Below are 24470 nucleotides of genomic sequence, written 5' to 3' on the forward strand. Positions count from 1 at the left end.
ACTACAGAAGGGATGTGGACAAATTGGAGAGAGGCCAGCGGAGGGCAATAAAAATGATTAGGGGCTGGGGCACATGACTTATGAGGAGAGGCTGAGGGAACTGGGCTTATTTAGTCTGCAGAAGAGAAGAGTGAGGGGGGATTTGATGGTAGCCTTCAACTACCTGAAGGGGGGTTCCAAAAGAGGATGGAGTTAGGCTGTTCTCAGTGGTGGCAGATGACAGAACAGGGAGCAGTGGTCTCAAATTTCAGTGGGGGTGGTCTAGGTTGGATATTAGGAAAAACGATTTCACTAGGAGGGTGATGATGCACTGGAATGGGTTACCTAGGGAGTTAGTGGAATCTTCATCCTTAGAAGTTTTTAAGGCCTGGCTTGACAGAGCCCTGGCTGGGATGATTTATTTGGGGTTGATCTTGCTTCGAGCAGGGGGTTGGACTAGATGACCTCCTGAAGTCTCTTCCAACCCTAATCTTCTGTGATTCTATGAACCACTGAATGCACTGCTTTTCCATTGAGCAGGGATAAAATGCCCTCTAACCAGTGATTACTGATAACAGCAGAAGATGTGCACTGGCTGAATTGACAGCCTGCCCCCTAATCTGAAAAGAATGCCCACTTGTACATGCTGCAAGGGTTGATGTTAGCTGGACATTTCTCTATTCAGATCTTTACTATTTGCTTCTGAGGGTGCCTGAAACTTGTTAGGCAAATTCCAAACAGAAAGAAGACACAGTACCTACCTTCAGGAGCTTGTAAGTTCCACTGATAGACATTTTTACACCCTTCTTCTTGCACAGTAGATTTTTAGCCATATGTGTGTGTTGGTATTGAAGTCCATTTTTTATTCAGATACTAACTAGAAGGTGTATATTGGAGCATTTGTACATCTCCGTTAGCCTCTTCGCAATATTAATAAACTTAAGAACATAAGAATGGCTATAGTGAGTCAGATAAATGGTTCATCTCGTCTAGTATCCGGTCTTCCGATAGTGACCAGTGCCAGATGCTTCAGAGAGAATGAACCGAACTGGGCAATTCTGAATGAGCCATCCCCTGTCATCCAGTCACAGTTTCTAGCAGTTGGAGATTTAGGGACACCTGGAGCATGGGACTGTGTCCTTGATCTTCTTGGCTAACAACTTTCTTTTATATAGAGCATTTCATCTTGAAGATCTCCAAAGTACTGTGTAGACCATGTACTCACAGCAACGAAGAAATGCAGACAGGTCTGGGCTGACAACTAGCACACAACACAACAGTGTCAGGTGGGCATATGTTAGCTAAGATCGCAAAGGCAAATCCTAGGTGTTGTCGGTCAAGCTTTGTGTATGATGGTTTTGTGACATTGTTAACTTGTTTTCTGTAAAATATGGCTGAGCCAGTCAAACCTATTTTATTTAAAAAACTGTAATGAGGGAACAGGCTACTGATTAAAGAGGCAGTATTAGAGAGAAACAATTGATATGAAAACTTGCTAGTCACACTGATGGTAAAAATATCCTTTCTATTTTAATCTATTTTATATGTGTTTTATTTGTATACATTCATTTTTGGTAGAAAGATTTTCCTACTTTATTAGAAAGAAAACCCAAAATACATCACAATATAAATCTGGAATTCAACTTCTCCTCAAACAAATGCGAAAACAACAAAATTGAAATAATAAATTCTTGTTTCCATCAATGTCAAAGAGCAGGAAACATTTTGCTGTTGAGGTTCCTAGAAGCAATAAGTGCTATATTAGCTGCCACATAACACACATACACTTTCACACAGGATACCTTGTGTAATGGGAAAACCGTTGCACTGACACACACATGCATATAGTTCCTTAACTTGCCCACCTGCTGGGCAGCCACCTGCAATAAACAATAGTGGCTTATTATGAGACAGTAATAAAATAAGCAGTCACAAAGCTATTTACTTAAATGAGACTAGAAGCCCCTCAAATGCTGAGCTACAGGGAAGGGAATTATTGCCTTGTTGGCAAAGGGGTGAGCTTTCTTGTGACAACCTGTGAAGGCCAACAATAACACCTCTAAAGCACTTGTATTCTAAATATGCCTACTGTTTAAGTATATTCATCAGCCATCTGTAATATATGTAGCTGAGTACAGCTACCGTAAAGTAATGAATCCAAGGTGTGTGATCTGTTCCAGGTTTTCCTTTGTATATGCACAGCCTCACAGTACTAGATTTGCTAGTAAGTATAGCGACATTTTGTATATGCAAAGGTAACAGCATAGCCCTCTTATCTATTGCAATGACATGTTGACAGTACATTATTCCAGTTACACATAAGATTAAACTGGGACTATAAATCTGTACTTCGCCACTGGCTGTTACCAGCCATGCACTGTCCATACTTGCTTGTAGAAAATCTGGCTCATTTAGATATCATAAGTGATATCCTTTTTTGGTATATCAAAATTCCCCGTTTCCAGCTATAAATAAAAACAAATTGGCCTAGCTTGGAACTCTACTAATAACATGAACTTGGTATGATGTAATTGAAACCATACTTTCCATCCTCCCGAAGCTACTGATTCTTTTAGCATTAAGCTAAATAAATAAATATTTTAATTGCATTTCTCTGTATAACTTCTTTTAAAATAGAATATTTCTTGATGATAATTTTCATTCAAGTGATTACGTTTCCACATTCAAAGGCATATGGATTTCCAACTCTTTCAATCTATTTCCATAAATATTCCAGCAACCCCCTGGAGCTTGTTGGTATTCCAGTTACCTTAAAATTGTTCTTATAACTTCAGATTAATTTGCTTGTTATAAGAATTAGGATTAGATATTCCCTTGCACAAGTATAGTACTTGCATGACGGTTTTAGAAAAATATTTTAAAGAAATTCATGTTTTTCAAAAAAAGGTCATATAATAGGGACAACTGTGCACACCTTAACCTGGGGAACATACATTAACATAAACTCAGTTATTTTATTTTAAAAATACAGTCAGTAGTACTTATGTACAGATGTTTTAAATTTTCAGACCGCAGAGTGGAAAACTCAGCTAGATAATGGAGTCTGATACCACTCCGTTTATTGGACTTATGTTTTAAAGCGTGGTTTATTTTTAGAATGAAACTTGTGGAATCCAGTTTGCCTAGCAATAGTAATTTGAAGATCAATAGCAACTTAAATGTTCTCCCATGTGCACATCATTACTGGGAGGATGCTTGTGCACATTAGTCACTTATTACTTCTGGTCCCAGACAAATAGAAAAGTAGAAGTAATAAAGAAGTGAATGTCCTATAGGAGACAGAAAGATTTTTTCCTTTACTGTTTGTGATTATAGGCCTTGTTTGGTTACTGGGGGAAAAGCTATCAATTAAAAACAATTCTAATGAGAGTTCAGAAGATAGGTGATACAAGTAAAGCACAATAAGTAAAGGCGGAAGAGCACATTGCAGTTTGATAGACATCATTTATGAAATTAAAATAAAATAAACAAATATTCACTTTAATGTTGTTCAATTTAATAAACTCTTAGAGCGAAAAAATGAACTTGTCTAAGAGAAGGTAATTTAACAGGGCTCATGCATTCTATGGGTTACAAAATAGAGATAAAATCTGTCACTCCTTACTAAAATTGAGTAGTAACTTTCTCTGAGTAATTCTGTTGTAGTCAATTGGAACTACTCTCAGAGTGAGGTACTGCTGAATGTGAGAAAGGGTGTTAAAATCTGCTCCAACCCCCAAAAGAATCCATTGTTCATCTACAGGCCCTGATCCTATGATCCCATTGAAGTCAGTGTTATGGGAGTTGGGCCATTGATTTCAGTGGAGCAAGGTCACACCTAGAATATCCACAGGCTTTCTTGCTAAAATATTCACTGTTTTCACATAAGGACTTTTTAGTTCACTGCTCTTTCCTTTCTGTACAGTCACTCACCTTTTAGTCATGAGTAAAATAATAAGAGTAATACATTTTGCATTTTAAGAGGGTTCAGAAGTGGAAATTATATTTTGTGTTCATGAGATGAATACATCAAAACATAGAAAAGGTTAGCAGTCTACCTAGACTTCATGCTTGCTCTCTGGCAGTTGATTAAATTAGTATTAATTGTGTCACTAAGTTATTCCAGGGTGTCAGTAAAAGATGAGTACTGAGCTGTCCTGACCACTCAGTAGGAAGCACACTGAGTTGTGGTGTGAAAGATCCAGGTGCAGAGCAGACACTGATACTCTCACTTTTCAAGCTTCTTAAAAGGGCATTTTACACTGAGACTACTGCATATACAAGGGACCCCTTCTTATCCTTTTTATCTGTCTGGATGCTTCTAGGGCTTCCATCACTCTTGTGCATCTCATATCTGTTATTGTGAGGCCTGTGTGAAGAAGGAACTTTTTATTATCCCCATTTTGCAAAACTAAGGCATAGAGTTCCTAAAAGCCTGCTGCTCCTGCTCCCATTGATTTCAATAGCAGAAAATCAGGCCTTAAGCGGCTTGCCTAAGGTCATGAACAAAGTCTGTAAAGCCAGATCCATTGATTTCAATGGAATTTAGGAGCATATGAGTCTGAGCCTCAGAGCCTAGAACTGAGCACATGTCTCCTGAGTCCCAGGCCACAAGACCATCTATCCTCCACACCACAGATCTGTTCCTTGCATGTATTCAGAAGAATCAGATCTGCTTACTTTACTGACAAAAATGAGTGTGAAATGCTTTTCACTTCTGGAAACACAGTAGTCCCTGAAGTGCAGAGAGAAAGCAGTCTCTGGACTAGAGTTACATAAGAACATAAGAATGGTCCTACTGGATTAGACCAAAGGTCCATCTAGCCCAGTATCCTGTCTTCTGATGGTGGTTAATGCCAGGTGCCCCGGAGGGAATGAACAGGTAATCATCAAGTGATCCATTAACTGTTGCCCATTCCCAGTTTCTGGTAAACAGAGGCTAGGGGCACCATCTCTGTCCATCCACCAGTGGGGTACAAAAAACAGGATATGAAGGATCTTCCTAAGTCCATAAAATTGGTCAGCAATGTACTGAGCTCCCTTACAGAATTCTTAGGACAGCTACCTCAAAATAGGGATGATCCTGGGAAAACCTGGACAGGTCACAACCCTACAGTGGCCCCACCATTTCACAGAATACAGCAAACATACCCTTATGTATTGCTACCTCAACAAGCTGGTGTGGAGGTTCCGGTGTTAAAGAGAGGAAGGGGAGCCATAGCCCTACCCATTTGGGGAGTGAAGCTAGATTTGTAGAGTCTTTGCACCAGAACTGCAGTTGTGCTTGCACAGGGATAGAGGCTGGGAGAGCTGAAGGTTCCTTGCATGTGCTCGCTATCCTGTTCAGTGCTGTACCCATCTAGTCTAGCCCATACTGTATGGGGTACAGCACAATCCTGCAGTGGAAGAGGTTGGACTGGATGATAAAGGTGAATGATAAAGATCTTTTCCGTCTCTGTGAAAAGAAAATCTGGATAACCCTTATCATGCAGAAAAGGAAGCTCATTATGGAAGTATAGGAGGCAATCTCAAATCAATGCACAGATCTGGCCCAAACCCCACATCACTGGAAGAAATCAAACCTCTTCACATGTATTCTTGGTGAAGATCAGGCAAAGCTGTGAAGTAATTTCTACAGTGATTACAGAAAGCAGCATGCTTTTTAATGCAGTTTTAATGAGCTGAAGGGGCAGTATTCAATTCTGGATCCAAATAGAATGAATCAGGCCTATAATTTGCTTCAGACTGGAAAGCAATGAAGGCTCACAACGTTGTTACCAAAAATGGTGGATATTTCATTGTCAGCTGATTTTGAGGATTTTCTGCCATTTTATGCTGAAATACCTATTCTCATGAAGTTTCTTCTGCTTAGGATCTGAGTTGGAACCAAAAATTTAGAATGAATTCAAATGCAATTCAGATTTGAAGTCTTGGGGGTTGGTTGGTTGGTTTTTGCGTGTCCATTTAGCAATTGAATGTTTTGTCTTCCTCACAATGTTTTTATATTTCATTGTTTTACATGAAATAAGGACAATTTTAGTTTACATTGGCCACATGACAATGGTAAAAAAGCACAGAAGGAGTTACTCTTCTCATACTGAAGAAGGAATGTTGTTAAAGTAAGGAAAAAAGTATTATACATAAAGTTATTCTTCTCTCTCCAAAGTTCCTGCCTAGAACCTGCCCAATTTCACTTGGATGGCTTCTTCTTACAGTTTTGAAGAAACAACACACATATCCTCACAACCTCCATTTCTCTTTTTGGTGTATAAACAATTTTTAACAAGAATTGATATTTAATAACAAATTGTAAGGTTTGGCTGAGTGCCCGGCATGTGGAGGGTTTTATTTCAAGGTGAAGACTCCTGTTCAGCAGGTTTAGGATTCTTCAATAAGAATAGCTCTGTATTTGGATAAGTGTCAGTTACCCAGGCTTTCGTGGTGCAGTTATGGCCAATGAAAACAGCAGGTATTGTCTAATATTTTGTCCTCATCCAGCTTTATCAGGACTGAATCTCCTAGTTTAAGCTTGAGTAAGTTTTGGGATACATGCCAACAATTAAAGGAGAAAGATGCTAAATCTAAGAATTCTCAAGCTCTCAGTTCCCATCTTTTAAGCAGGGCACCTTAGAATGGAGATTTACCTCTAAGGCTGGCAGAGTTGTTCTGATTTGTTGACCCATAAGAAGTTGAGCTGGGCTTACTTCAGTGACTGAACTGGGGGTTGCCTTATAGCTCAGTCAAGCTAATGTGATTGTTTTGCTGCTTTAAATAGAAATATCTTAGCAGTATGTCCTGCTCTCTACACTTCTCTTGCGGGTGATGAGGGCTGGAAGTAATGTGTAGGAAATTGTACCATATCTCAAGCTAGCAAACTGTAGCTTGCCAGCAGTGAATTTCCTATGGAATGTCAAATTGAGAAAAGATGTGTTAACTTTTCTCTGACTCACTGAGTTGTGGATCAAGTGAGAAGTAAGATTTCTACATGAGGAAAAAAGCAGTAGCTATCAGCTAGATATGTCTCTTTTCTTAAGATAGGATGGTGCTGTTTTTTAACCAAGATCTACTGGATAATGCTGTGTGTGTCAGAGGTTCTTTGAATTGTGTCTTTCTGGTCATTACAGGAGACACTACTTTGTCTTTTTGGACATGTCCTATGTGAGGCCACCACACTGATATTCAAAGTCATTTCCTGCATTTAGTAAGGTCCCACCCCTATTCTAACCCCTCCCTGCCCCTATTCCAACCCCTTCGCCAAATCCCCACTCTGGCCCTGCCTCTTCCCCGCCTCCTCCCCTGAGTGCGCCACATTCTCGCTCCTCCCCCACCCCCGCCCCAGAGTGTGCTAATGCTTCCAAACAGCTGTTTGGCAGCGGCTGGGTGGGAAGTGCTGGGAGGTAGGTGGGGGAGTGGGGACATGGTGCGCTCAGGAGAGGAGGAGGAGTTGGGGCTGGGGGTGAGGAGAGTTTGGTTGCCAGTGGGTGCAGAGCACCAATTTTTCCCCACAGAGTCGGCACCTATGTGTGCTTCTATCTTGATCATGTGAGTTGATCTCAATGGTGAGTAGGGAGGCCTCTGCAAAAAGATATCAGCCAACACTAAGAACTTCCCTGGTGCATACTGCAGCAGGTTTATCACTCTTGGTTTATATCTTTGCTGTTTGAGGGTTATCTCCACTAGGTCTTTACTGTTTAACGACAACACAAATAACTTGTGGACTGTCATGAGTTTGAAATTATCAAGACAGAAAATACCTTGTCAAATTTTCATGTACCCATATGATCACCCAATAGTCTGGCTATATTGGATTGTACTTGGTTTTGGCATCTGAAAGCTATCTGCAACAATATTCTACAGGTGCTCAATTATGTCCAGGTAATTGAAATAGCACCCTACTAAGACAATAGCTGTTGGCATCTGCTGAAACATCTGCAGGCTTAGAACCATCATAAAATGCCAGAACTGGGGATGTACTCAATAGATTCTCAAATCCTCAAAATCGCACTCCTGTGCTTTATCCCATTTTTTCACAATGTCTGTTTTAAGTAGTTAATAAAAAGCTTGGCCTTTTTAATGACAGGTTAAGTATGAATTTGCTCCAAATTTTATCATGCACATGAACCATGTAAGTTCTAATACATTTTTATGTGGTGGTATTTCAAATATAGCTTTGATTTTTTTCAGGCTCTGTTCTTACTCTCTTTATCAGTTGCAAGCCCTGACTACCATAGCCTATATTTTTCTCTATTTCATTTTAGTCCTTGTGATGGTTCTTGGAGTATCCAGGACTGTATGTAACTTTTTGTTACCCTGTGCCTCCAGCATGAAAGAGTTTTGCTTGTGCTTAGCTGGTGTCAAATCTCTAACACCACTAGCATTTCAGCCCCTGTACATACATTTCACAGCGATATTAAGGACCAGTGTGAACACCAGCTTTCATTTGAGCCCGCACATGACACTCTTTAGTGAATAAGAATGTACACACCAGACTCATGAGATTTCTGTAACCCTTTGCCAGTTGGCATTAAGAGGTCTTTAGGTCACAGTCTTGGAGCTCCAATTACCTTCAGAACTGTTTTAACTCTTCCTCTTTTAGTGTTCCTCAGACTCCCCATAAACCAAAATTTTAAACTTTAAACCTTCAGTCCCTTCAGATTTTGTAGAATCTCATTTATTTTCCACCCAATACGTTTTGAGATATATCTAGTGCCAAATGGGAGATGATAAAAGTGTTATCCTCTGAATGGTGTTATAAAAGTTGTCATATCAGCAATGCCAAGGTGGAGTGGAACTTGTTAGAATCCATTAGCTGCATCTAATGAGGAGAATATTGCTGTACCAAACAATTTAAAGATTATATATTCCCTAGGGAGAAGAATATACCTTTCTCTCCTTAATGTTTCATTGAGTCTTGTTAGATCTATGTCTGCTGATACATATTTTCCCTATAACTTACACTATAGAGATATATTGATCTATTGGTTCAGTTCTGAGGTCTATTACAGCATTCTTTTCCATTCTATTGAGTTCTTCCTTAACTTTTGAAAACAGTGGGTTTGGCATAATGGGAGCTGAGATGAGTATACAAGGTCTGACTCCTCTTTCAGTAGGATTCATACTGGTTTTCCTTTAATCAGACCAGTTCCACCAAACTGTCCCAACTTCCTCTATGCATTGTGTGAGTAATATCTAAAAGGTTGCTTGTAGCAGACTGTGATAGTGGGCACTCGCCTCAGAGCACTCCCTACTGTCAAGGCTGTGATGACACCCCACATGCCCCCTTGGCAGCCCTATGAGGAACTGCAGTTGCAGCCCTGTCTCAGTCACTGCCTCTTATGGGCTATCAATCAGTACAATGAGACTTGTATATAGTGAACAGTGCCTCTTCAGGGGTCTGGGCTATTTAACCAAAGACCAAATGTGATACGCAAACAAGACTTCACTCCAGCATCTTAGGTAACGGACAGGTGAGAGTTAACCTGATCTGTCTACCCCTCTTGAATTCCTCTGTCTCCTCCATCCAGGCTCCTTACAAATAAGATCTTCCTGAGCAGGTGACCCCTCTGGAGTCAGGCCTCTTGCCATCACCTGGGGAAGTATTGCCTCTCTGGACTCAGGGACCACACAGAGGTCAAACCACTGCAGCTCATCTGATGCACTGGGTAGTACCTGTGACATCTCAATCACCTGCCACTGTCTGGTAAAGTTTCACTGGGACCAGTTCTCTCTGGGAGCTGGGATTTATAGCACTTTCCACTCTTCCCTCCAGGAGAACTTTTCCTAGTAAGTTCCCTAAACCAACTCCCCTGAGAAGTCCCTTTTCTCAAGGGCTTCATTTGTTTGCTGCCCTTCCTTGACTAGGCCATTATAACCTTTTATTAGTCCCAGCTGTTCCTTTGCTAATTAAATGCCATCCAGCCACCTAGGCACTTAACTGATCACAGGTGGATCTGAGTTGGCTCAGGCTCCACTACGGAGAATATCACAGGAAGGCTAGATGCCTGACCCCCTATGACAGTCAGCTATTCTGTGGCATGGCCTTATTAGAAAAACGTGACAACCACATACTCCTTGTCTTTGTAGCTAGTTCCTGCTTTGAATTGGCCCAGGAAATGTATCTGCCCACATGATCTATTGAACACTTCCCTGGGCTTTTTCTAGTTAGATCTAGGGGCTGAACATAAAAGTCACAAGTCACCTCTGCCCCAAATCAATTTTTAATTTAACAATGGAATTATAAATCTTGATATTAATGTCCCAAGACAGTTCTGAGTGATGTCTTTGGACAGAGCTCCAGTGAAATAGGTCTCACTCACCTTTGTTTGGGTACCACCCTATGGTAGATTAAGGCCATCTCTACACTACAAGCTTTTGCCAACGCAAGCTACGTCGGCATAAAGCTTCCATGGTTAGCATATCACTCATGCGAGTGCATACTTGGCTTCTTGTGTTGGCGCTGCATGGACTCACAAGGATTGCTTGTGTACTATGAGTAGGTATCCCAGTGTGCAACTTGCCACTGTCATGGGTGGTGGGTGAATCCCCACTTTGGGAAGGCTAGCCTGCCAGCCCTGCCCCTTGCACCCAAGGCCCCTTCCCCATGCACACATGAGACCTGAAACCATCCCCCACATAACAGGAGAATCCCTGAGCCCTCCCCGCCTGTGACCAGAGGAGTTCTGACTTGCCTACCCAGGCCAGCTCCCCCAGCCCCAGTGCCAGGCCGAGCACTACGCCAGGCTGCTCCTCCTGAACTGGGCTGGGCTGAGTCAAGCTGACCCCACTCCCAGAGCACTGCCCTGGGCCGGCCCCAGCGCCAGGCCGAGCTGCTACCTCACAAGCGCCAGGCCGAGCCGTTCCTCCCTGCCCTGTGCCTGAGCGTTGGGTCGAGCCACCCCACACCCAAGTGCCGGGCAGAGCCGTGCCCCCTCCCAAGCCAGTGGCCCCAGTGCCCGGTTAAGCTGCCTCACTCTCCCGCCAGACCCCTGCACCCGCTGTTTGCTTGCAGCATCCCTCCTCATTCCCTCACCCCCAACGCGGAGAGCAGCGTGGACCTTGGGTGGCAAGAGAGATGGAGTGCAGGTAGGCAGGCGGTGGCAGCAGCAGGCAGTGGGTGGGTGGCTTGCAAAGGGATTGTTGAATCTGTAGGTCCACAAGAGTCTGCAGCAGCTGTGTTTGCTGCTGGAGAAGCCCCATTATATCATGGTGCATGTTTTTCTCCTTTTCTGCTGGGACTCCTGGGCCTTTCCCTTGTCCACTCTTCTTTCGTTCTTTCTTTCTTTCTTCATACAGTCTGAAAATTCACCCTGCAGATCCTCCGTTCATGGTCCAGTGCAGTACTGGCTTGTAGGATCTCGCTGAACATCCCATTCCAAGTCCATGTCTTTCTCCTTCTTATCTGGCTCAGCCTTTCAATGTGTATGGAGGGGGAACCCCTGAATGCCACAGTGACAGCAGCTACAGACAAAACACATAGTAGTATCATTGTCTGTATTGTCACAATGGAAAGCAAAAGTTAAGGTCCAGAACTCTCATCCCCTGCTCTGCTAAAGTTTTAAACAAGATATGCTTACTGACACTTCTGCTTTGGAGTGCTTGTGCACGATACCGCTCACAGCACCAGCCATGGTGAATATCACCTTCCAGGAGTGAGGGACTTGAGGAAGGAATTGGTTGCATGAAATGTGCATATAGGGCAAAGGCACTGAATGCTGGCACCATTTTCCAAAGCAGTCATGATTTTAGCTGATATCTCACCCCTAAGGGTAAGAAAGGCACAGAAAGCAAAGCTGCTGCTGGTGTTCCGAAGCCACCCAGGCCTGTATGCCTCTAGCTGGCAGTGCCAATGCTAGCCCATTGCAGGCCCTAAGCAGGAATATCTTTTGGGCCCCCAACACAACACATACTAATAATTAATAGGGGGACCCCTTGAGCTGCTTAGGGCCCTAAGCAATTGCTTAGTCTACTTATGCCTAACACCGGCTCTGCTAGCTGGTTTACTGCAGTGGTGCCTGCCAAAGTTATTGTGACTAGGGTGGGAAGTGTCTTACCATGGAGGAAGAAATAAGGCTGCCATACCTAGATTCCTTTGGGAGAAGGTTGCAGAGTACCACCATGAAAGTTTCATCGAGATCTCTTAGGAGGATTCAAGGGACATCCCTGTAGGCACAAAGAAACTGAGCCTCATGCCCCCCCCCCCAGCTCTACAGGGAAACAAAAAGCAGCTAACAATGCTACCTCTCTTTGTTGTACTATTACCTCTTCTAGTACAAGTAAATTAATGACAAGTCAATAGCTGTGCCCTGATAAATTGGCGGCACCATCAGTACAACATTGTCCTTTCCCTGCATCAAGCTCGCCTGTGCTCGACTTCTGGGACTGACTGGACTGCAATGGCATTTCAAACAGGTCCTGGCTCCTGACATAGCTGGATCCCCTCAGTCACATGTCCCCCATCCTCCTTCTATTACTCCTCTTTGTCCTCCCTTGTCACTGCAGGGTCTATGTCTTGGAGTCCTCGGAAGTAACCACAGTGTTGCAGGGGTCTCTGAGAAGTATTGCATGAATCTCTTTGTAAAGGTGGCAGCTCTGTGACTCTGTACCAGATTGATTGTTGGCCTCCCTGGCCTTCTGGCATGTCTGACACAGTTCCTTTGCTTTAACACAGCACTGCTACTGATTTCTGTCGTACTTCTTCTGCATCCCCTGTACAATCTGCTCATAGACATCCTCATTTCTACATCTCGATCAGATCAAAGCCTGCAAATCCTCTTCTTCCCACAGGCCCAGGAGCATGAGCAGTGATGCCTCCCCAAACAGCCAGGTGTGGCCCTGCCCACACTCTGCCCCCAGGGCCCCGCTTCGCCAGAGCAGCTGGGTTCAAGTGCCAGGGCCACATCGCCCGCCTCCCCGGGTCTGCGGCACCACTGTGTGCTCTCCCTCCTGGCGCTCCGGGGCTGGAGAGGCTGCAGCAGCGCTGCCACGTGCTCTTCCTCCCAGTGCTCTGGGGTGGGGGGGCTGCGGGCACTAGCCAGCCTGGGATGGGGGCCGGTGGCTGTGATTAGGGAGGCTCTGGATTCCGGGGCACAAGGAAGGGGCGAGGCCTCAGATGGAAGGGGCAGGGCTGGGAACTAGCCTCCCCCAGACAGTGATTCACACCCTGCCCATACCCAGGAGATCCAATATCTCCTGTTTACTCCAGGCCGGAACTTTCTGGACCATGTAACCCGCATGGTTGGCTGGGATGTTGTACACAACAATGGAGATCTGCTAGGTGTGCTCACCAAGCTGGGCAATCAGGAAAAGACATTTTAATGTGGGATTTTTAAAGGGAGGGTAGAGGGGGCATTTAGTCTCCATGATCCCAATGGGGGGCACCAGCTAAAGGGGTAGGGGGGAGGGATAGCTGAGTGGTTTGAGCATTGGCCTGCTAAACTCAGGGTCGTGAGTTAAATCCTTGAGGGGGCCACTTAGGGATCTGGGGCAAAAATCAGTACTTGGTCCTGCTAGTGAAGGCAGGGGGCTGGACTCGATGACCTTTGAAGGTCTCTTCCAGTTCTAGGAGATTGGTATATCTCCAATTATTATAAAATTAGGAGAGGGCATGTGACCTCCCCACATGACTCCTCCCTATCCCACCCAAGTCCGGGGCCCCCACACTCTCCTCGTCCTCTCCACACCCCAACCCACATTACCCAGCTCAAGCTGGAGAGGCACTTTACCCTGCTGGAGAAGGGGCACTTGACCCTTCGTACCCCTCCCACAAGTCACCTCTCAGACAGGGCTGGGCATTGTGGCGCTGCTGCTAGGGGACTGTTAGGGTTGACATAGGTAACATAGTATTTCCATTCTCATTGTGTTGATCTCATCACATCAACCATGACTCAATGCCATTCAGGGAGGTGTTGTTACTGCATCATCACAATGAGGTGCTTACATTGGTGGGAGCCTAATGTATAGACACATGGACAATTAGGTTGACTCAAAGTGGCTTACATCAGCCTAACACTGTAGTGTAGACCAGGCCTAAACAAAAACGAAACAACAAAAAGTCACGTCCCTGGACTTTTAAAACTGGGTGGGGAAAAAATCTTTTCCCCTGATAGGGCTTTATTTCAATTTGCCCAAAGAGTTGAGTGTCTCTTATAAATGGAGACTGTCATTAGAGGTGTCTATTCATTTTTTCTTGTGTTTATTAACTTTTTCGAGGTAAAGGGTTCATAACTCAGTAGAGACATCAGCACAGGCTGCATCTTTCCAGGTATCTCCCCAACTTGTGCAGGGATTATATGCTTCTATTTCCTTTTCTTAGGGCACGTCTACACTATCACTTAAGTTGATCTAACTTAAGTTGCTCAGGGGTGCGAAAAAGACATCCCCTTGAGCAATGCGAGTTACAGCGACCTAAGCGCTGTCCACACTGACGCTATGTTGGTGGAAGCTTCTGCCTCTTGCAGAGCTGGAGATATTCTGATGGGAGAGCTCTCTTTCGTCAACATAGCGCATCTTCACCAGACATTACAGCGACAAAGCTGCATCAGTGCAGTCAGTGCAGCTGTGCGGATGTAATGCTTCTAGTGTAGACCTGCCCTTACTCTGGACTAAGACACAATATAATTGCCTTGGTGAATTACATTTCCTAGCCTCTTTTGCTCTCCAGATTCTGAGATCCAAGGGCCAGCCTGTTCCTCCCACTAAGAGTGCCGCCTTTTGGAACAGAGGCCTGGGACAAGAAAGCCAGGATCAGCAGCATAAGCTTCTTTATGAATTCTAAACTGTTTCCCTAAGACCAATTTCTTCACTTTGGTGGCTGCAATTCCTGTTCCAAGCGTAGTATCACAAGGCAACCTGAAATGAGGTAATAGTAGCCCATAAGCCCTCTTTTAAACCTTAAAGGACAAGTACATCTGGTTACCCTCCCCGCTTCCTTTGCTTTGCAAGACACTCTCCCAAGTGTCTTTTTTTCTCCGTACATTTCCATTCTTTGGGCATACCACATCTGTCCTGTATTCTCCATTACCCAAGGAATCCTTAAGAAGCATTTTCATGGCACTTCTCATTTTCCTACTGGAGTGTTTTATTTGCCACCAGGACTTTTTGCATCATCCTTCCACTGCTTTCTTTTGGTTTATAGGCTGTAACTCTACTAGCTAAGGTAAACAGTAGCAAAAATGTCGGTTTCCCTCTGGTCAAGCAAATAGGCACTGTCCTAAGATGTAGATGAGATTCTTCATCACAAAATGGGTGGCTTCTTGCCACAGCTGTGTCTCAGTCCTGTGACTCTAGACAAACTTTCTTGTTCTGCACTCTCTCACATCGTCAATGCCACGCAAGCACACGACCAATCCCTGTGATGTTCCACGCCTCACCTCACAGAATATCGTGTCAGTGAAATCTCCCAAGATTCTTCAGGACTAACTGCTCCCATGGCTTTTTACCAGGCATAGGCTGACCTTGTAACATTAAAGGCATCCCTCTCAGCATCTTTTCATACCAAACTTTGTGTCTTTTGCACAATACTCAACAAAAATAAATAAGATGAAGAAACCACATGGGCACAGTTGGGTCCCAAATAACCATTTTTACTAAATACACCCCACATGCAAGATCTAACTATATAAATGCTGCTGCTCTGGTTGCTTTTTGACAACTTCTAATAGGTAGTTCGCAGTGAGTATACTCAAACTATTTAAAACTATTCCTGTTCACTACAGCAAGATTCCTAGTCTAATTGTACCAGGTGCTTTTAATTTACCTTCCTTCTGGATTTAATTTACTCCATACTGGATTCAGTTCCTTACTTTATTGAGATAGCCCCTAGAGTAGCTCTCTACATTAACTGTGGTAGTATGTGTAGTACGTATGATCACTTGATCACAGTTTTGTGGGCACCAAATTATATATGATTTTTAATCTCAGTTCCTCTGCATTTTTCCCCTTGGCTTCCTGATAATTCATCTCCTTTCTTAATGGGTTTTGTAGATTCATTGTTTCCAAGGTCAGAAGACACCACTGTGATCATCTAGTCTAACCTCCTGCATAGCACAGGTCATAGAACTTGACCAAAATAATTCCTAGAACATACCTTTTAGAAAAACATCCAATCTTGATTTAAAATTTGCCAGTGATGGAGAATCCACCCAAACCCTTGATAAACTGTTCCATTGGTTAATTACTCTCATCCTTAAAAAAATATGCCTTATTTCCAGTTTGAATTGTCTAGTTTCAACTTCCATCCATTGGATCCAGCCATAGAAGAGCCCATTTTCAAATATTATTCCTCATGTAGGTACTTAAAACTGTGATCAAATCACCCCTTAACCTTCCCTTTGTTAAGTGGAATCAATTGCTCTCTTTGAATCTATCATTATAAAGAATGTTTTCTAATCCTTTAATCATTTTGTGGCTCTTCTCTAACCTGCTCCAATTTTTCAACGTCCTTCCTGAATTGTGGATACCAGAACTGGACACAGTATTCCAGTAGCAGTTATAAAAGTGCCAAATACACAGGTGTCACTGCTTTCTTGACAGGTTTTCTTTCCTGCAGGTCTATTTCATGGCATGGTTGTGAAACCGATGCTTGGCTATTTCCACAGTCAATCCTGCCAGCTTAATTATTCTTTCTTGCTATTTTTCACTATAACCCCCAATTTACTTAGACAATTTACTTGTATAAGATAATGTGAAAAAAAAGACTTGCTAGAAAATAGATAAGATGTAGTACAAGAATCTTAGAGATGCATAATTTTCTTTAACAGAAATATTTTCTATAACTTCATTTTTCATTGCTCATAATTTCTGTTTCTGTATGTTAATTAAAATACATTAATAATGTATGTTAATAACATTTACAGTAGGTTCTGAGGAGGAAAAAAGTTTTCTAACAGAGAAGGCACTGGAAAGCGAGCCAAAGAAATCTGGGTTCTGTCCCTGATATGCCACTGATTAGCTGCATGATTTTGGGCAACTCACTTAAGCCAAAATTTTCAACATAGGTGTCTAGAGTCAGGTGCCTACATTCACATTTAGGCACCTAAATAAGTTACTGATTTTCAGAGGTGATTTAATAACTTCAGTGGGAATGGTGTGTGCTCAGAACCTACTTAATCAGGTGCCTTAATATGAATTTTTCTGCCTATTAAGCATAACAGGAAAAGCTTTTGCAAAAGTCATCTTAGTGCGCCTACAACAGCTGGCGAATCGTGTCTACATTGAATCACAGTGCAAATTCAGGGCTGGAAAATCAACTATAGATCTGATATTTTCTCTGCGTCAATTCCAAGGAAAGTGCAGAGAGCAAAACTGACCATTGTACATTGCCTTTGTGGACTTAACCAAAGCATTCGACACAGTCAGCAGAGCAGGTCTATTTGCAATACTAGAAAAGACCACCAGCCCTGTTAAGTCTTATATGTTCATTCCATAACAACACGAGAGCAATTGTCCAGTCTGATGGGTCCATTTCGGACAGCTTTGAAATGAAAAGCGGAGTGAAGCAAGAATGTGTTCTTGCCCCTAAACTCTTTGGAATCTTCTTCTCAGTACTCTTGAACTGTGCTGTTCATGAAAGCACAGGACATGGAAGTTGGAGTGTATCTCCACACAAGATCAGATGGGAAACTCTTCAGCCTGTCCTGACTTAAGTCAAAGATCAAAGTCAAAAAGGTGCTAATCAGGGAACTTCTATTCACTGATGATGATGCCCACAATGAAGATCTATTGCAAGAATTCATGGTCTGCCTTTCAAGTACCTGTCAGGCATTTGCTCTCACCATCAGCAACAAGAAAACGGTTGTATTAGGACAGGGGGTTCTGCAAGATCCTTCAGTCACCTTAAATGCAAACCAGTTAGAAGTAGTCCAACAGTTCAGCTATTTAGGTTCTATACTGACCACCACCTTCTCACTGGATGAAGAACTAAATGTTTGTATTGGAAAAGCTGCCACCACCTTTAGCAGACTAACTAAAAGAGCATGGAACAACTCAAAGCTTACCATTAAGACCAAAATGATAGTGTACCAAGTTTGCCTCCTCAGCATTCTCATGTATGGTAGGAAAACATGGACAACTTATGCTTCTCAGGAGAAAAGATTGAACAGTTTCCACCTACATTGTTTACGCTGCATACTGAACAGCAAATGGCAAGATTAAGTCACCAATGCAGAGGTTCTTCAAAGGGCAAATTTACCAACTGTGACAGCCCCGCTCAAGCAAAGACAACTGCACTGTCTCGGCCATCTGAGTAGGTTGGAAGATGGACACACATCCAAGGACATGCTGTATAGGTAGCTATCAGAGGTAACAAGAACAACAGGACATCCCAAGGTTTGCTATAAAGACACATGCAAGTGAGATATGAAGGAATTTGGAGTTGATCCTGACAAATGGGAAATCTTGGCAAGTGATCGTAACAAGTGGCACCATCATCTCCATCAGAGTATCAAAGTCCATGAGTGGAGCTGGCTCCTACAGCTTGAGGGGAAAAGAGCCCGTAGGAAGCAAGCAGCTCCCAATAAAGATACATACGTTTGCAAAAACTGCCAAAGATCATGCAAATCTCAGACTGGACTATTCAGTCACATCAGATATTGCAAACCATTTATATCACAGGCTGCAATTCCCACCATCTCTTGCAGATGGAAGGTTGCCAACAAGTGGTGCCTAACCTTAGGCATACAAGTTTGAAAGTGTAAACCTTAACTTATGCTTGCCTTAGTTTCCCCTTCTGTTAAATGAAGACAATTGTATTTACCTCTTGTGAATCTTCTTGAATGTTCATTAAATGTTTTGAGATCCTTGGACGGTACACAGTGTTATTAGGTTTTTATACTTTATTATTACAAGGGGGCAGCACATTTGGTTGTAAACTGCAAGATGATTTTCTAAAGGAAGGGAAATGCATTAGTACGCTTTTAGCAAAAAATGTCCTCTTTGTATTTGCTTTCTCCACAGATACCATCTGCTTTTCAATCAGGAGGCAATCAGCTCTCTAGACATCATTCTGCCAGCAGTTCACAGAAAAGCAGACTGATGCTGCTGTGCTGTTGAACTATTGTACTGTACTATTAGTATCGTACACAGGATTTTATAACTCATAATTGTGGAGACTGCATTGCATATAAGATGACCACTATGCATTAAACATCTATTTAATATAGAGAAATTGTTTTTAACCTTGACAATTAGAGATGACATTATGGAAACTATGAGATAAAGATAAAACTGTGTACTAATTACTCTGAATCTATTCCTTGTGGTAATATTTACAACTAATACTTCAAGATTTGAAGAAAGAAACCCATGTAAAATTTCATAGTAGCAACTTCAAAGTCTAAGGCAGGAAGAAGACAGGATGTGGTTCTATTTCTTTTAAACTGTTTAAGTGTTTTGGTCCAAAGGGTGATCAGAATGCTGAAGTAAATGTTTTCCAGCACAAAACCAGACTTTTTTTGATGGTTGGGCTAATAAAACTAAACTCCAAAGAGTATCCAAGTTCAAATATTTTTCCAAAATTGTTATACAAACATGAGCTTTTCGGATTATTCTTTCTAGCACTAGAACTCACATACAATGTAAATGCTAGGCACATGAGACTTCTGATGCAAATTTAAAATGAGGGTTCACCAACCAGGATTAATTTTCCAAGAAGCCTGGAGAAACTTAAGGTTTTAGATGCTCAGATTCCAAGATACCATGGTGACAAGCATACTATAACAACCATAGATAGATAGATAGATAGATTAGATAAAGTGATTTAGGGCAGTTTTGACCTCAGACCCACAAAGTTTGTTGATTTTGGCTGAGATTTGCTTTGAGTTTGAGGTTTCATTTACATTTGAAACTCAGAGCAAAACTCAAGGGTCTTTCTTGGTGCTCCCTTGAGCCTGGGACAGCTGTGTTCCAGTCTGATCCCCTGGCATAAGTTAAAGCAGCCTGTAATTTTCTGTGAGTTAAACCACCTGCCACGGGTCCCAAGAGTCTGCTAGAGTAGCTGGGGAAGACCAGTGCACCAGGAAGATTCAAGCATGTCCCCCTACATCAACTGAAGGAAGGCAAAGTGGCATAAGAACTACTAGCAGATCCCCTTACGCTCGGGTAATACTTCTGTGACTGGTTGTGCTATCTTTAGGGCTGATTTGTGCCAGTGGCATGTCACAAGGCAGCCCATACAAATGGGAGAATGTGGGCTAAGCCGCATGGACCATGACCAAAAGAAAAGTTCACACAAACCCCTGTAAACTAAAACTGCTGAGTTTTCCACAGCTGTGCTATAAAACCAGGTAATTCCTGTGTGGGAACAGACCCACTAACCAGTTTATGGGCATAAATGCCATAGAACACATGGATGATTTGCTCTGGAGTGGGGGGTAGGGGGGGTGGAAATTGTTTGCATCTCAGATGAATAGAGCAACCTTTGGTCTACAAACCAGCCAGAAAATCAGCAAGCAAGACTGAATGATGATGAATGATTTACTATAAACAGGTCACAGTTTGTCATATTATTCATTGCAAGTCAGTGCAATTTTAAATGGACTATATTTTACTTTGAAATCTTAAACAATAGACAATGTCCAGTTCAGTTATATATTCTCAGAATCAAAGAGTAAATGGCCTTTTATACCCACATGCACACTATTTTGATATAAGCTGTAAAACATGCAAGCATCATGAAATATGAAGAGAGTGGAAAAATAAATGTCATACAAAACTGTATTTTGCACTCATGCTGAAATTTCAGCTTTGTACAGAACACCTGCGCTCAAACATATAAAGTTTTAAGGGTTAAGGCAGCCTGTTTGGCATCAGATATTTGTATAATAAGCTTTTACTGAAGTAATTAAAATTTGTTTATAATTAATACAGATGAATTGGTTTCTGCACAATAATAGTTAGGAGATTAACAAAGGCCACATTTTGGCAACAGGAGTAAATTCTTTTCCAAGTGCTGTGGGACTTTATCCAATGAATGTCTGTCCAATCCGGCTGATTCTTCAGAGATGCCATATGGCACTGCTATGCATTACAATTTTTTTTCTAAAAGGCAGCCATATGACATAACTGATCTTCAAAACGTTGTCAGAAGGCATTACCTGGGTAGGCTGTGAGCTGCCTTCTAAAAACTTAGCAAGCACAGGGGCTATTAATTATGAGCAAAAGAAATGTGCACACACACACGCTGGAAACTTGGCATTCATTCCTCTCTAGTCACAGCTGAGCATCTCTCAAACTGCTCAAGCTAGAAAAAGTGAAGAGGGCTTCTTTTTTTTTAAACTTAACACGTCTTCTTATAAAACATTAATGCAGCAATTTCTCAATCAAGTTATCTCAGAAGTGTCAGCACATCTGACCCCTCAAGTGCCCATGAATATCTTATTTTACCAGCAGCTTGTGTTCTTATACCAACTCAACTGCTTTCACCAGCACATTTTATTAAATCAATAAATTACAGCCTCTCATCCTCACATGTGTGATTTGAAATCGAAACCATTTCAGATGCATTTGAAATCATCTACATTGTCATATCAGGCGTAGAAGGAAACGGGGATACAAGGTAACAGACGCCAGATTAGTAGGATTAGAATAATCTTATGACAGGGATCTCAACATCTGGGTTTTTCCCTGGCTCTACCACAAAGTGTACTGTGCGAAAGTGGGCAGGCCATTCAACCCTACTCTGTTTCCCCATCAGTAAAATGGGTACAATAATACTTATTTATCTCTGCAACAGCTCATCTCTCCAGCTTCCTGGCAGAGGGGTTCCACTGGAGCCCACTCTACTCGGGTTTCCCAAGCTGGCAGCTGCTCCTGGAACCTTAATCAGAGATCTCAAGCTTAGAGGGCTCTGCTAAAATGTTAACATACGTTTAGGGCTTGTCCAGATGGGGAGTCATTCCAGAATTGTTATTGCAGTCCCTTTCCCCTTTTCATTTTTGGCAGATTTACCTTACTACCTGAACTGTAGTCTCTGGGAAAGGGGGCATCCCTGGAAAAGCAGGCAGAATCCCAGCTCCTCACAAAAGATGGGTTAGGACTGAAAAACAAGATGGTAGGGAGATAATACTTCATATGTTTCTGGGTATTCTTCAGTTTATAGCTTTATATATTGACAAGTTTCTTTGCAACATCCAGCAAAAAAACTGTCAACCCATTTGCTATCTGAAAAGATTGAGTACAACTCAAGAGTCCATATTGTTCAGTTGCAGGATATGCACAACTCCCACTGAAGTTAGTGTGAGACTTGTATCCTGCAGCAGGAAATCTGGGCCCAATAGTATCTCTATGCAAAACACACATTCAAACAGATTTATTGACTACAGGTAAGGTCTGCACGAGAGCAAATATTTGCACAGAAGTCATAAATGATCATGGAACTCCAGTTCAGGTGAGTGTATTTATTGAGGAAGGGCATTTAAGCACATGTATAACTTTAAGTCCACACATAACTTCCAAGTTAATGGGACTTAAACACATGCGTAAATTTAAGCACCTGCTTAAGTGTTTCCTTAAACCAGAGTCTAAATCTCTTTTTCGTTTTCAAATTTTAGTGCCTATTAAAGTGACAGCTCACATAGGTTACAGCCAGGCACGGGTCAGCTGGATACTATGCAATCTTCTGCACACTGATTTGCACGTTTACCTTAATCCTCCCAACCTTAGCACACCTGCTTCTTCAGTCTTGGTGCATTCTTCAGCCTGCCAAGTAACACAAAAAATGAACTGAGTGAATCCTACAAACCAGGGAAGTCATTTTTGCGATATTAAGTTAGAATCTTTCTTTCCCCCTTATCCACCCACAATGACTCTAATCGTGGGAAAAGGGGTGCAGGTGGAGTTTCTGAAGAAGAATCCTCTTCCTAGGGGGAAAAAAAGATTTCAAACGAAGAATGTAAATGAGGTATCAAATTCCTGAATTAGAATCATTGTGGAGACTTCCACATTTCAAGTTCAAGAGCTCTTTGTGATGCTGGCAGCCCAGGTGCCAGCTCAAGCCAAAGCCCCTAGGCCTCAGCTGGGCACTAACAAATACAGTCCGGCTCACCTGTGTGTTAGCATTGTTAAAATAGGTATTAGATTTATAAAAAATGTGTTTTAGTGCTTAGACTTTATGAAATTCTTGTGAGTTGCTGCATGCATTAATCTCACTTATAATATCTGTATCCTCTGCTATAAGGTAGTACTTAAGTGTCTGCTCTGAAACTGTATACCCCCACAGTCAGGAGAGAAGCATTAGCAGGTGTGAAATACTAGTTTTCCACAAGATATGTCATCTCTTCTCCAACAAAAGAAGACCCATAGAAACCAGACAAGCCATTATGAAACATCAGAGGACATAAGACTTTGTTGATTGCTTCACCCACACCCATAAAGAGAAGACAGACAGGTGAATTCGTCCCATCACCTTGAACTCTGGAGGAAGGGAATAAAAACCCTCGACAAGAAGAAATTGGGTGTCTATGCTGCTTGGACTTTGAGAGGGCAAGATATCTAAGCATAAACAAGGGCTTCCCAGCTGCCTAGCTTGGCTTAGCCCTAGGGAACATATAGAACTTGAATACCACAGCAGCTTCTGTCACCTTTTGAAACCTGAGACTATGACCCATTTGCATGTGTATGTTTACCAGCTTTAACGTTGTAGATAACTCTCTCATTTCTTTTTCTTAGTTAATAAATATTCAGTTAATTTATTATAGGATTGGCTGTAAGCTCTGTCTTTGGTGTAGGATCTGAGTTGCAGTTCACCTAGGGTAAGTGACCAGTCATCTGGGACTGGAAGCTAGACTTGCCTGGGAGGCAAGCTAGACCAGAGTACCTATGAAACTGTCGTGACTCCATGTTAAGGTTATTATAGTGCCTGAGGAGTTCACATCTGATAGTTGGTTAGTGAAATCTAAGTATAAAGCTCACAACCAGTTTGGCGTTTGTGCCCTGCTTCTTCACAGTCTGCCCTGAGACTGGTACTCCTGAGCCACTCCAGACAGCCTGACACTCTTATCCCACCTTTCCTCTGTCATAGGATATATCATGGCCTATTACACAGGGACTTGTTATAACACAAAATGATTAACGCTAGTAGATTTTAACAGCTGTTTCCGAAGTGTTAATATTTTACCACAAAAGCACATATTAAGGCAATTTTATACATGTGTTATTTTTAATATCTCTTTGGGATAAAAACATATTTAGAGTAGTTATTTGACATGCGCACTCTCCAAAGCCGCAGAAATTGTTAGATTCCATAATACAAAGAACAATTAGAATATGTAGGGACTAATCTTGTGTCAAACTGTATTCTTGAGTTGAGGCAACTTTTCAGTTATAGAAACTTTAGAAATGCCTTGAAATGATCAACATTTCCCCCCTTTTTGAACTGAAATAAGTTAGAAATGACCAAGCCATATGGTTATATTGTTTTAAACTTTCTCAAAATATGGATTTTGGTGCCAAATTTTATCCTGAATGAACTTTTATAGTTCATTTAAAACACCATTAAG

Source organism: Gopherus evgoodei, chromosome 2, assembly GCF_007399415.2.
Source record: "Gopherus evgoodei ecotype Sinaloan lineage chromosome 2, rGopEvg1_v1.p, whole genome shotgun sequence".
Classification (NCBI taxonomy): Eukaryota; Metazoa; Chordata; order Testudines; family Testudinidae; genus Gopherus; species Gopherus evgoodei.